This window comes from Rattus norvegicus, chromosome 4 (genome assembly GCF_036323735.1).
Source record: "Rattus norvegicus strain BN/NHsdMcwi chromosome 4, GRCr8, whole genome shotgun sequence".
NCBI lineage: Eukaryota > Metazoa > Chordata > Mammalia > Rodentia > Muridae > Rattus > Rattus norvegicus.
Window position 1 is genome coordinate 53,974,655 of NC_086022.1, and position 12,562 is coordinate 53,987,216.

General features: G+C 40.9%; 1 long non-coding RNA gene across 1 annotated transcript in view; it reads right to left on the reverse strand.

Annotated features, from left to right (window-relative positions):
- Positions 1 to 1,219: 1,219 nt before the first annotated feature.
- LOC108350676 (uncharacterized) overlaps positions 1,220 to 12,562 on the reverse strand; it is a 59,963-nt gene continuing 48,620 nt past the window's right edge. Inside the window, exons 4-5 of the long non-coding RNA XR_005503486.2 lie at positions 3,117 to 3,214; positions 1,220 to 2,292 (exon numbers count right to left, since the gene is read on the reverse strand). This is a non-coding gene — a long non-coding RNA (uncharacterized LOC108350676). The remainder of the gene's footprint in view (positions 2,293 to 3,116; positions 3,215 to 12,562) is intronic.

Here is a 12,562-nt window from a genome sequence, read left to right on the forward strand (position 1 = left end):
ACAAAACTGTTTCTTGTAACTAGGAAGAGTTAGGAGACAAAGGATAAAGAATGGGGCACAGCATGGAATGACTTAAGCGAGTCATTGAGACAACTAGAAATATGAAGCAAATTTCTTTAAAGGAAAATGTGACCTGACGGGGCACAGTTAAATCTTTGTAGTCTCTTAGGCGCTCCCCTCTTTCACACCACGTTATCCCTCCTGGTGCCTTTCATTCCATCCTTTTACAGGGGCTACTGGGGCTGCTGTGAGCCCTCTTGGCTTGCTTCTGTCCAGTAGCCTTGTCCTCACTTACGAGCTGTTTTAAGAGAGGACCAGGTAAAGCTGAATAGAATAGGAAACTGCCTTCAAGTCTCCTCATTTACTCCAGCAGATGTGCTCCGTGCTTACACGTCTCTCCCCATGCCTCTGGGTTTGAAATTGGTTTTATCATGGTTACATCTTACTAATTTAACCAAATAGCAAAAAGCTACCACTACTTTGTTTGGGGTGTGGGGAGGGGTAAAGGGGAAGGAAATTACAAACTTAACCATATTATTTTGACTGAATTTTATTTAATAATCACATTCATAAATCTTGATAATATTACAAACAAGTGAAAGTTTTATTTTGAAGTTTCACGAACAACAAAACAAGATCTATTTCCAGTGACTCTTAGTTCTGTGCTCAGTGTTTACTTGTTCATAGTCTTTCCCCCAAAAATGTCCCTTGGAGTCACTTTCTCTGTTTTCTACTTTGTGGAAACTTGCCTACCAAACCCTATCTTCTTTTGATTGGCTGTGTGAGAACTTCTCCCTACTCTGTTCTAGTTTCTCAACACTTTAAAACTGCTTCTAAGTAACTCACTAACTCAGATGCCTTCCAAAATATTGACTCTCCAACATTGGGGGGCACTAGAGTCCTCTGAAGGTTTATTCAAACAGAAAATGCTGGATCTCAGTCAATACCTGCCCAAAATGCTCCCCAAATCCTTGTTTTTGATGCTTATCAGGGTTTTGAAGTCTAGGGTAACACAGAAATGTGAATTTCTTTTTTATTTTTTACATTTTTATTGGATAATTTAGATATTTTCATTTCACTGAATATTTTTAATTTACATTTCAAATGTTATCCCCTTTCCCCGTTTCCCCTCTAGAAACCCCCTAACCCATCCCCCCATCCCCTGCTTCTATGAGGGTATTCCCACACCCAACCAACCATCCCTTCCAGCCTCCCAGCTCTGACATTCCCCCTACACTGGGGCATCGAACCTTTGCAGGACCAAGGGCTTCTCCTCCCATTGATGCCCAACAAGGCCATCCTCTGCTACACTACACATGCAGCTGGAGCCATGGGTCTGTCCATATGTACTCTTTGGATGGTGGTTTAGTCCCTTGGGGCTCTGGTTGATTGGTATGGTTGTTCTTATGGGCTGTAAACCCCTTCACCTCCTTCAATCCTTTCTCTAACTCCTCCAATGGGGAACCAGTTCTCAGTTCAGTGGTTGGCTGCCAGCATCCACTGCTGTATTTGTCAGGCTCTAGCAGAGTCTCTCAGGAGACAGCTACATCAGGCTCCTGTCAGTATGCAATTCTTGGCATCAGCAATATGACTGGGTTTGTTGACTGTATGTGTATGGGCTGGATCCCCAGGTGGGACAGGGTCTAGATGGCCTTTCCTTCAGTCTCTGCTCCAAACTTTGTCTCCATATCTCCTCCTATGAATATTTTTGTTCCTCCTTCTAAGAAGGACTGAAGCATCTGCACTTTGGTCGTCCTTCTTCTTGAGCTTCATGTGATCTGTGGATTGTATCTTGATAAGCTGAGCTTTTGAGACAATATCCACTTATCAGTGAGTTCATACTGTGTGTGGCTTTTTGTTATTGGGTTACTTCACTCGGGATGATATTTTCTAGTTCCATCCATTTGCCTATGATTTTCATGAAGTCATTGTTTTTAATAGCTGAGTAGTATTTTATTGTATATATGTACCACATTTTCTGTATTCATTCCTCTGTTGAGGGACATCTGGGTTCTTTTCAGCTTCTGGCTATTATAAATAAGGCTACTATGAACATAGTGGAGCATGTGTCCTTCTTATATGTTGGAGCAACTTTTAGGTATTTGCCCAGGAGTGGTATAGCTGGGTCCTCAGGTAATGCAATGTCCAATTTTCTGAAGAACCTCCAGACTGATTTCCAGAGTGGTTGTACCAGCTTGCAATCCCACCAACAAAGGAGGAGTGTTCCTCTTTCTTCACATCCTTGCCAGCATCTGTTGTCACCTGAGTTTTTTATCTTAGCCATTCTTACTGCTGTGAAGTAGAAACTCATGGTTGCTATGATTTGCATTTCCCTTATGACTAAGGATGTTGAACATTTCTTTAGGTGCTTCTCACCCATTCGATATTCTCAAGGACCTCCACATAAAACCAGATACACTCAAACTAATAGAAGAAAAAGCGAAGAAGAGCCTCAGATACATGGGCACTGGGGGAAATTTTCCTTAACAGAACACCAATGGTTTATGCTCTAAGATCAAGAATCAACAAATGGGACTTCATAAAATTGCAAAGCTTCTGTAAGGCAAAGTACACTGTCATTAGGACAAAATGACAACCAACAGATTGGGAAAAGATCTTTACCAATCCTACAACAGATAGAGGCCTTATATCCAAAATATACAAAGAACTCAAGAAGTTAGACTGCAGGGAGACAAATAACCCTATTAAAAATGGGGTACAGAGCTAGATAAAGAATAAATGTGAATTTCTAACAACTCCCCAGATGATAATGTTAGGGGAGGGGTGGGGACCAGATTCTGGAAACAGTTTTACATAGGATGTTGCCTACATCGTAGCACTGCCCTACCTAGTATACTCTGTAGTAGTCCCATAGCCAGTAGCACCATGCCTACCTGCCCAAGTCTGAAGACTCCCCTACAAAGTGTTTCATCCTACCTACCCATGTCATTGCCCATCTCTCCCAAAATCTTACGGTCCTGCGTTTGTTCCCCTCAATCCCCTGTACTTTGCACAAAAGATTTTAAGTCATGCAAAAAGGTTTCAAGAAATAAATTCACTTCTTCCCAGCAGCAAGCAGGCCACAAAATGTGGAAGAGTTCCCTGTCTCATTTTACCTTGATACATTCTCATTTCTTTATCTCCTTTTTTTCTTCAGTCTTTGAGTCCCCATTGGATTTTTATTGATCCTGTTAGTTTCCAGGTCCTTTGGATTCTAGGACACGAAAGAGAAAATAAGGAAAGAGGTAAAAGTATAATGTGCACATGCTCACATGCTAATCTTTCTATAGTCAATGAGGTTCATTTACACTTTGGGTATGAAAGACGTAGCTATATTCTGGTCATTCAAAAAGTATTTTCCTACACATCAGGGGGTTTTTGTTTGTTTGTTTGTTTTTGGTTTTGGTGTTTTGTTTTGTTTTTTTTTGTAGTTTATTAACTATTTAGGAGGGCTGATTTTTAAATTTAGCCCTAACTCTAATATGCATAATTTCCTTGATTTTTGGTTGTGTTGTATAGTGCCTATTAGTACCCTCATAGGGGAAAATACATTGTATCCTCCTCCTGTCTCCTCTGCCTCTCTTCTATGGACTTTACTAAAAGCTTGTGATACTTAGCATTTGCTTTCACGTAGATATGCTTGAACTTCCAGTATTTGCTACATCATTCAGGGTATCTCCTTTCACCTTCATTACTCCAGCTGAGACGTCCAATACCACTTGACTTCTCTCTTGTCTCTAAAGTATATTAATAGACCCGGCTCTAATTTCAGGGCATAGAACAGCAGCATTCTACTCGGTAATCCAGACGCTGCATTTATGCACTCATTAGTCCGACAGTAGAACGTTTCCAATGACTCCACTCATCCACTTCTCGTGCTTATTTCTGATTGTATCATTTGGCTCAAGTCCATCTCTAGCAACTTTCTAAAGGTCTTGTGGGACTCTCCCTGTAATTCAGGTGCAAGTGTCGTAAGTTTGAGCATTTGGAAGACATAACTTTGGAGACCTGTTACCTGAAGCCATGCTTCTTCTTGTAGATGACGAGACTTTAAAAAAAAAACTGGACTCATTTTCATATTTCTTCAAAATCCACTGGTATAGCTAGTTCACGTCCCTGTACTGGCAGCTACAGTGACTTCACCCTGGCCTCTGTAGTTTGCCTTAAAATCTTCTTTTACTTGAGGAATATTCCCTTGATGTAGGTCCCAATTCTTGCTTGCTATTTTCAATCTTCCTTCTTTAGGGTCTCCAGTTATAACTCTTGAGGGCCTTTCTTAACTGTCTTATTTGTACATGACATTAGCGTATGGAAAAACACTATGCTGTCATTTAAGATGTTTTCTTGACTTGAATTTTGTTTTTCCTTAACTCTTTCAAAGTTCAGTTGGGAATGTCTTAAATATCTCTCTGTTATGGTTGTTTTTAAAGTAGCACTTATGATATCTCTGCGTTGTTATGTGCTCACTTGTAATAATTATGTTTGTTTCCAAACTCCTTGTCATTAGCAATTTGCTCTTATGAAAAATAAACAATGGACATGCTCAAAAATACCTGAGTAGTCTTTATGCTTTTCCATGTTTACTAAGTCTCTGCCTGACTCTTGTTTGACAACTCATTAAGATACTTGTAGTCAAAAAGAAAGTAAAAAATTAACTAAGAGCAAGCTTTAAATGTACCTGATACTATGGGATTCACAAGTCTACATAAAGTTCTTTATCTTCTGGGAACTCAGTTAATTATGGAAAAGCCCACAAAGTAAGTCAATTATTCACTGGATTCTTATTTTAAAACAAGTTGACTTTGCTATGGAATAACTTGTGAATTTGCCTTAAGACACCCAGCTTATCTTTTCCTATGCTATAGAAGTCCTATCTGGAGATTAGTCAAATTAAAAAGCATAAAGTACACAATGAAGTTAGAGGATCCTCTTGCCATTGTTCAGCCCCTCGCCTTTGGTTAAATTCACATTTGTCAAATGACCACACTCTAAAAAACCCAGCGTCACTCTGCCCCATCTTCAAAGTGTTTATAATAAGACCTGATACAATATAGGGACGTAAATAATTTCTCTTGAAGACTAGTTAAACAAGGTACAGAAATGAAGGGAGAAGATGGATTCTGGCATGATTAGAAGTTCATGAGAAAGAGGAAGAAGGCTCAAGCTGAGTCATTGTGGTTTGTATGAGAATTACCCCCATAGGATCATACATTTGAAAGTTTAGTCATGAGTAGTGGTCCTATTTGAGAAGGATTAGGAGGTGTGGCTTTGTTAGTGTAGGTATGGATTGCCAGAGGAAGTGTGCGGCTGGGGGTGGAGCTTTGAAGTTTCAAAAGGTCCTACCAGGCCAGTTGTGTCTCACTCTTTCCCTGCCAACAGATCAGAAGATAGCTTTCCGCCACTGCTCCAGCAGCGCGTGTGCCCCTGTGCTTCCACCATCGAAAGCTTCAGAGTAAACCTCTGAAACTGTAAGCAAGCTCCCAGTCAGATGCTTTCTCTTACACGGTTTGCCTTGGTCATGGTTTCTCTTCACAGCAATAGAACAGAGAGATCAAGACAGTCTGTAAAGAACAAAATGACTTGTACAGACAGAAACAGCAGCGTAACAAGAAGGGCCTGAGACCCAAGTGGCAGATGACCAAGAACCTAGAGTGGATGTGTAAGGAGCAGCAAGAGGTGCAGACTGAGGCAATAGGCTCAGCGTGAGAAGCACCGTTCTTCTTTTTTTTTTTTTAAGATTTATTTATTTTATGTATATGAGTACACTGTTGATATCTTCAGACATACCAGAAGAGGGCATCAGATGCCATTACGGATGGTTGTGAGCCACCATGTGGTTGCTGGGAATTGAACCCAGGACCTCTGGAAGAGCAGTCAGTGTTCTTAACCACTGAGCCATCTCTCCAGCCCCAAAGCACCTTTCTTATGCACCTCAGTGTGATCCCAATATCTTGACTTGCTCTAAAGAAACAAATTCTTTATTCTCAAGGTATCTTAGTTACTTTTCTATTGTTGTGAAGAGATGTCCTGACTAAGGCAACTTGTAGAAGAAAGAGTTTATTTGAGACTCAGAGGTGAGTCTATGAGCATCATGGCAGGGAGCATGGCAGAAGGTGGGCAGGCCTGACTCTTGAGCGGTAGCTAAGATTTTGCATGTAATTCAAAACCATGGAACAGAAAGAGAGCTAACTGGAAACAGCATGAGCTTTTGACCTCAAAGCTGTCCCAGAGTTACATACCTCTTCCATACCTTTTAATCCTTCCCAAACAGTTTTGCCAACCAGGAACTGAATATTCAAATATACGAACGTATGGGAGCCATTTTCAGTTAAAATGATTACAAAGTAAGTCGATGTGACACAAAGTTTGTTCTTTTGTTTGTTAAAGAAAAAGACAGCGCATACTTTACATTTAAGTGCTACCAACTGTTAAGTAAGAGGCAGACCTCTCTTAACATCTATCATCAAGATTAAACAAGGTTTAAAAAAATCAGGTAAAGCTTAAAGTTCGGTTAAGAATATAAACTGCTTTGTTTATTGCTCTTAAAGAATTTCTTCTCGTACGTGAAACGGTACGGGAACTTACAAGGAACAGCATTCAGGTGCAGAGATGAAAGAGGAAAGCTAACATGGCTAAACTCACAGACTCAGTAGTTTTGACATTTGCCTGATCATAGATCATTTTAACAGTCTGTTTTGAGATGTTTCTCAAAGACCAGGTTGTTGTTTTCGAATAGTCTACCTTTATAGCAGCTTGTGAGCTGTCTAGAAAATGGTAGGCTTTTACCCAGCAAGAACGGGAAACCAGATCCCTGAGGGTGAGGTCCCTTAATTTTACCCACCTGGCCTTCTTGTTCAGGAATCCTATATACCCGCCTGTTTAGAGGGGGAAATGGATTTAACTATGGCCACTGGTGACCCCTAAGCTGTGTTACATATTCAGGCTCTCAACACAGAACCGGTTGATGCATTCTCAGCTCTGTTACTTGAGTGGCTCGAGTAACTGAGAGAAATAACCATCACAGGCAAACTCGTTAGTCACAGGGATAGCTGAGTGTGCCTCTGCCTCCTGTCATTTAGGCAATCACTCAGCATCATGGGCAGATACAGCATCTCTGGCTCTACTAGGAGCAGAATGGCTGGGAGTAGGCCAAGTAAGTGTCTGTTCCCAAACACATTCCCTCTTTTGAGAACATCTAGCATAAAATGCTTAACTCTGTCTGGGTTAGAATCCTAGCTGCTTCTCCCATTGGCTAAATGACTGTGCAAAATTTTAATTAACCCCTTGATTTATCCCTCTTCCCTGGGAAATGGTCACAGTGTTAGGACATGCCACCGACCTTTCAGGAAGGCTGTGGGAATTAACTGTGAATTATACACAGAGATAAAAATTGCTTTGTGGAGGTCAGAAACTCTGAAACTTGGTGGAGGCACCTCTTACCCAAAGTACCACATAGGTGCCTGGAAATGATTTAATCTTTTTGTTCTTTCACCTAAGGGTCTTTGTACAGCATAAAACTGTGTGCCTGCTCAGGAGCCCCAAGCACAGAACTTGGTGTAATGCTTAGTTATATAACAAAACCTCACTAAATACTACCCAACATTATGATTGCTAAGGGACCAGCCACTCTAAAAGCAACAGTACTGAGGGATTGGAGGAGAGGGCCTGATTAGCCATGTTATAGAAAGAGACCAATTGTGGAAAAATATTGTGTAAATTTGATTTTGTCACAGAATATCTTGTTTTCTCCCTCAATGTTAATTGAAAGTTTTGCTGGATATAGTAGCCTGGGCTGGCATTTGTGTTCTCTTAGGGTCTGTAAGACATCTGCCTAGGATCTTCTGGCTTTCATAGTCTCTGGTGAGAAGTCTGGTGTAATTCTGATAGGTCTGCCTTTATATGTCACTTGACTTTTTTCCCTTACTGCTTTTAATGTTCTTTCTTTGTTTTGTGCATTTGATGTTTTGACTATTATGTGACGGGAGGAGTTTCTTTCCTGGTCCAATCTATCCGGAATTCTGTAGGCTTCTTGTATGCTTATGGGCATCTCTTTCTTTAGGTTAGGGAAGTTTTCTTCTACAATTTTGTTAAAGCTATTTATTGGCCCTTTACATTGGGAATCTTCGCTCTCTTCTATACCTATTATCCCTATGTTTGACCTTATTGTGTCCTGGATTTCCTGGATGTTTTGGGTTAGGAGCTTTTTGCATTTTGCATTTTCTTTGAGTTGTGTGGATGTTTTCTATGGTATCTTCTGCCCCTGAGATTCTCTCTTCTAGGGGTTGGGGATTTAGCTCAGTGGTAGAGCGCTTGCCTAGCAAGTGCAAGGCCCTGGGTTCGGTCCCCAGCTCCGAAAAAAAAAAAAAAAAGAAAGAGATTCTCTCTTCTATCTCTTGTATTCTGTTGGTGATATTTGCATCTATGACTCCTGGTCTCTTTCCTAGGTTTTCTATCTCCAGGGTTGTCTCCCTTTGTGATTTCTTTATTGTTTCTATTTCCATTTTCAAATCCTGGCTGGTTTTGTTCAATTCCTCCCACAACTGTTTAGTTGTGCTTTCCTGTAATTATTTAAGGGATTTTTTTGTGTTTCCTCTTGAGGGACCTCTACCTGTTTACCTGTGTTGTCCTGTATTTCTTCAAGGGAGTTATTTATGTCCCCCTTAAAGTCCTCTATCATCAGCATGAGATATGATTTTAAATCTGAATCTTGCTTTTCCAGTGTGTTGGAATATCTAGGACTTGCTGTGGTGGGAGAACGGGGTTCTGAAGATGGCAAGTGGCCTTGGTTTCTGTTGCTTAGGTTCCTGTGCTTGCCTCTCACGATCTGGTTATCTCTGGTGTTGGCTGGTCTTGCTGTCTCTGACAGTGGCTTGACCCCCCTGTAAGTCTGTGTGTGTCAGCACTCACGGAGACCAGCTCCCTCCTGGCGGGATTTGAGTAGAGAGAGCTGTGGCATAGGGTCAGCTCAGGGCACAAACAGTAACAAGAAGGAGAAAACTACTCTACTCTTTTCCTGTGAGATCTGTTCACATACAAGTGGTATTAGTCGGTGTTTGTCTGTATCTATCTGGATTATGTCACACAGGCCCTCCTAGGTTCATCCATCTCATTGCAATGCCTGTTTTTTCTGATGGTTGGATAACATTGCATTATAATATATACTGGGCATCTACTCTTGGCTATTTGGCTTGGTTGTATCTCTTGACTACTGTGAATCATGCTGCAGTCAACATTGGCAGGAACACATGCCTTTGAGATGCTGGCTTCTAATTCCAGTGGCCATATGCTCAGAAATAGAATGCTGGATCATATGGTAGTTTTATTTTTAATTTTTTTCAGGAATTTCACTAAAACTTCCTCTCCTGCATTTGCTTTTGTGATGCTGCTTGGCTGTGAAATAGCTAGAATGATGTCAGCACCATGGGCTCTTACACAAGTATGTGACATGAGCTCTCCTGGAGGAGTCTGGTGCTAACACATTTGACTCAGTGTTAGTTCTTTGGTGTCCAGCCTGAAGAAACAAGGCAATCATCCAAGTACTTTGGAAGCAAGATACAAACTGATGGCTTCCTTCCTTTCATTTCTACCTTGTTCCTAACAGGATATATTGCTTACTGTCAGTACAATGCTAGGATAACACAGGCGTCCCCTACAGTGTTAGAATAATAACAGTATTTTTCAGAAGGCAGAGCTTAGTCTGCAGTTCTGATAGGGCTCTATAAAAAGAAACTGTTGTAGTGGGGTATAATAAATGGCTCTGAGGGACAGTGCATGGATTATGTGTAATGGTAGCAAGAGGTGTATTTCATTTCATGATGACAAGACTGCAGACAAGCCTCCTACTTGTTTTCAGGAACAGAGAGTACCTGTGGTAAAGTGAAGCAGTCAGGGCCTGCAGGTGCCTTCATTAAGTACGGACACAGAGATACTCCACCACTCCCTTGGAATTCCCATTCAATGCCACCCAAACTCTTTTATTCCCTAAACAGAAATAGCTGAGTCCAAGGGCGTCTCTAACAGTACATCTCAGGCATTCTAACCTCAGATTCTCCATGTCCTGTGCTATATTTATCCCCCTTGAACCAGGACATGCATTTGTTCCTAAATATAGAGAGGAGGGAGGTGTCTCTGGATGTCATTCACATTAAATTTACCTTCATCGGGAGGTTGCTATTCGATCGCCCTTTGCTGTTCAGTCATACCGCTGCTCTCTGAAACTCACCCCCACCAGCAAATCGAAGGCACACTTAAACAAATTATGTGCTATTTTACAATTCCACACGTACATGGTTTGAAATCAGATTCATTTCATTTTCACTTTGAGAAACGACACTTTCAAAAATGGCAATTGTGAAGGTAAAATTATTAATAACATGAGCAGATCACTCTTTACTCTAAGGATGCTATTACATATGCGTATGGATGACTGCGTACTTGAGGGAAAGCCTCATAAAGGTCATGGATAACATAGGCACATTATTGTTCCTGTTTCCATAATGCTGGTGAGTACATTGGGTCCAGATAGTTCTTGCTGTTTGGGAAAGGGTATTAGTCTGTAGGCCAAGCTGACCTTGAACAGATGTTGGTTCCGCCTCTGCCTTGCCCCTCAATGCTAGTATTATAAGCTGCTACTACTACACATGATACAAAACTCTAAAGTAAATCAAAGGTGTTAGAGACCATGAGGTAAAGCAATATTCGTTTGTAAGTCTGTTATTTATTAGCTCAGGTCATTAACAGCAAAGTCTCTCATTTTTCTCCTTCTTTAAACACTCTATTGAATATGATTTGGAACAGAGATGTGCAGGAACTATTCTATACATGTGATAGCACAGAATGATTTCAGATCAAACACATTACTGTAGTGTGCCCAGCCACATTTGAACATGTTGAGTTCCCATTTTTTCCATAAGTTCTATTAAACTCCGAAGACTTACTTGATTTTTTAATATGGACATTAAGACAGCATCTTATGACAACTGAAGCACTTAGCATCTTGAGTGCCTTTGATAGAAATTTTATGAAAAAGTTCCATCACGTTAATAATTTAGGAAATGTGTATGATTCTTAATCCCCATCCGTTATCTTTCAGTCTTCAGTTTACAGTGATACAAATTGTTTTTCAAAGTTTACTTTAAGGATGACAGACACATTCCTTGTTTATCACAGCTAAAGTGCAGGCAGGAGGACTGCTTCTTCCATACCGTGTCTTTCTGAAGTAGAAGGCCAATGGCAGATTTACCACAGTATTCATATTTCCTCAATGGTACCAAAGACAAAGAAGTGAAAAGAAAGACTCAAGTCTAGCCTGCGTCTGCTCCAAGAATCCTACAGTCAGAAAAGGCAGGAAGGTCAATGCCAGTGCTGTCATCTTGGAGCTGTGGGATGAGGGCTGGGAAATGTCACTCAACCCCAGAAGTCTGGAGGCCAGAGATCCTCGGGCGGGGTTGTGTTACTGGAGAAGGGAGAGGGACAGACAGAAGCCAGATGGCTCTGTGAATGTTGACAGCGGCTGGGTAACAAAGATAGAGCCCTGTCAAAATAAACTCAAGGCAGGTTGTTCCCACCAGGAAACTGGTAAATAAAATAGCGAATTTTATTGGTTGTAGTTTTTTTTTTTCCTTCTGATTTTGTGGCCCTCTAAGAAAATGGTGCCTTAAACTAAAATACTTTTCTATTTTGTTCTTGCTTGCCTTATATGTGCTGTATACTTTAAAAATAAAACAACAGCACTATTTCATATACTTGCTTATTGACCCGTGCATTTTTGGTCAGAGTGGATATAGCTGAGAGTTCTGTGTGCATATGTGGCAAATCACAGTCAAGACAGTAAATTGGTATAAGATCATCACATCCGATGTCATTTGACTTGGGCCTAAAAGTTGAGGGATGAAAAAAAAAATAGTGGATATTGAAACTTGCCCGGGGTATGAGGATCCACTGACACGTGAAATCACACATTTACATCCTGATTTCATACTACAGCCTGCTTTGACTTCTGTCAGTGCAAGGTAGGTCTTCTTGCATCAAGAAGCCTCCCTGGAGCTGAGTCGGCAGATCATGTTTTCTGTAAACTCTTTGAACCAATCAGAATTCAGTTAATCTTATTATTCTTCCATGGGCTTGTGTTTCTTTTGATGAGAGTCAACAGAAGTCATGGGTAATTCTTTCTTGTGTGCCAGGGAACACTTGTGTTTCTGCTGCACAAGGTCAGATCTTAATTTAACAGCCGACTGAATACTTAATTTTAGATACACTGAGGAACACATGAGCTCCACCGCACTTCCTCTGGTTTAGGAAGGCAAGGCCCTGGATGAGAATAACAGGACGATCATTCCAAAAGGTGAGATTATGAAATATTTGATCTGTACCTCACCAGCTTGCTTATGGTGTATCAGCACTGGAAACGTTTGGAACAGATGGGCGCACTGGGTGTGGTAAAAACTCATCACTCCAAGTATGATTGGTCATCTATGGGCTCACCTATCCAATTAGAGCATAAAGCTGGGATCCATTCATTGACCTATAGAAAACCAACTCAGTCATTACTATGCATCACAGA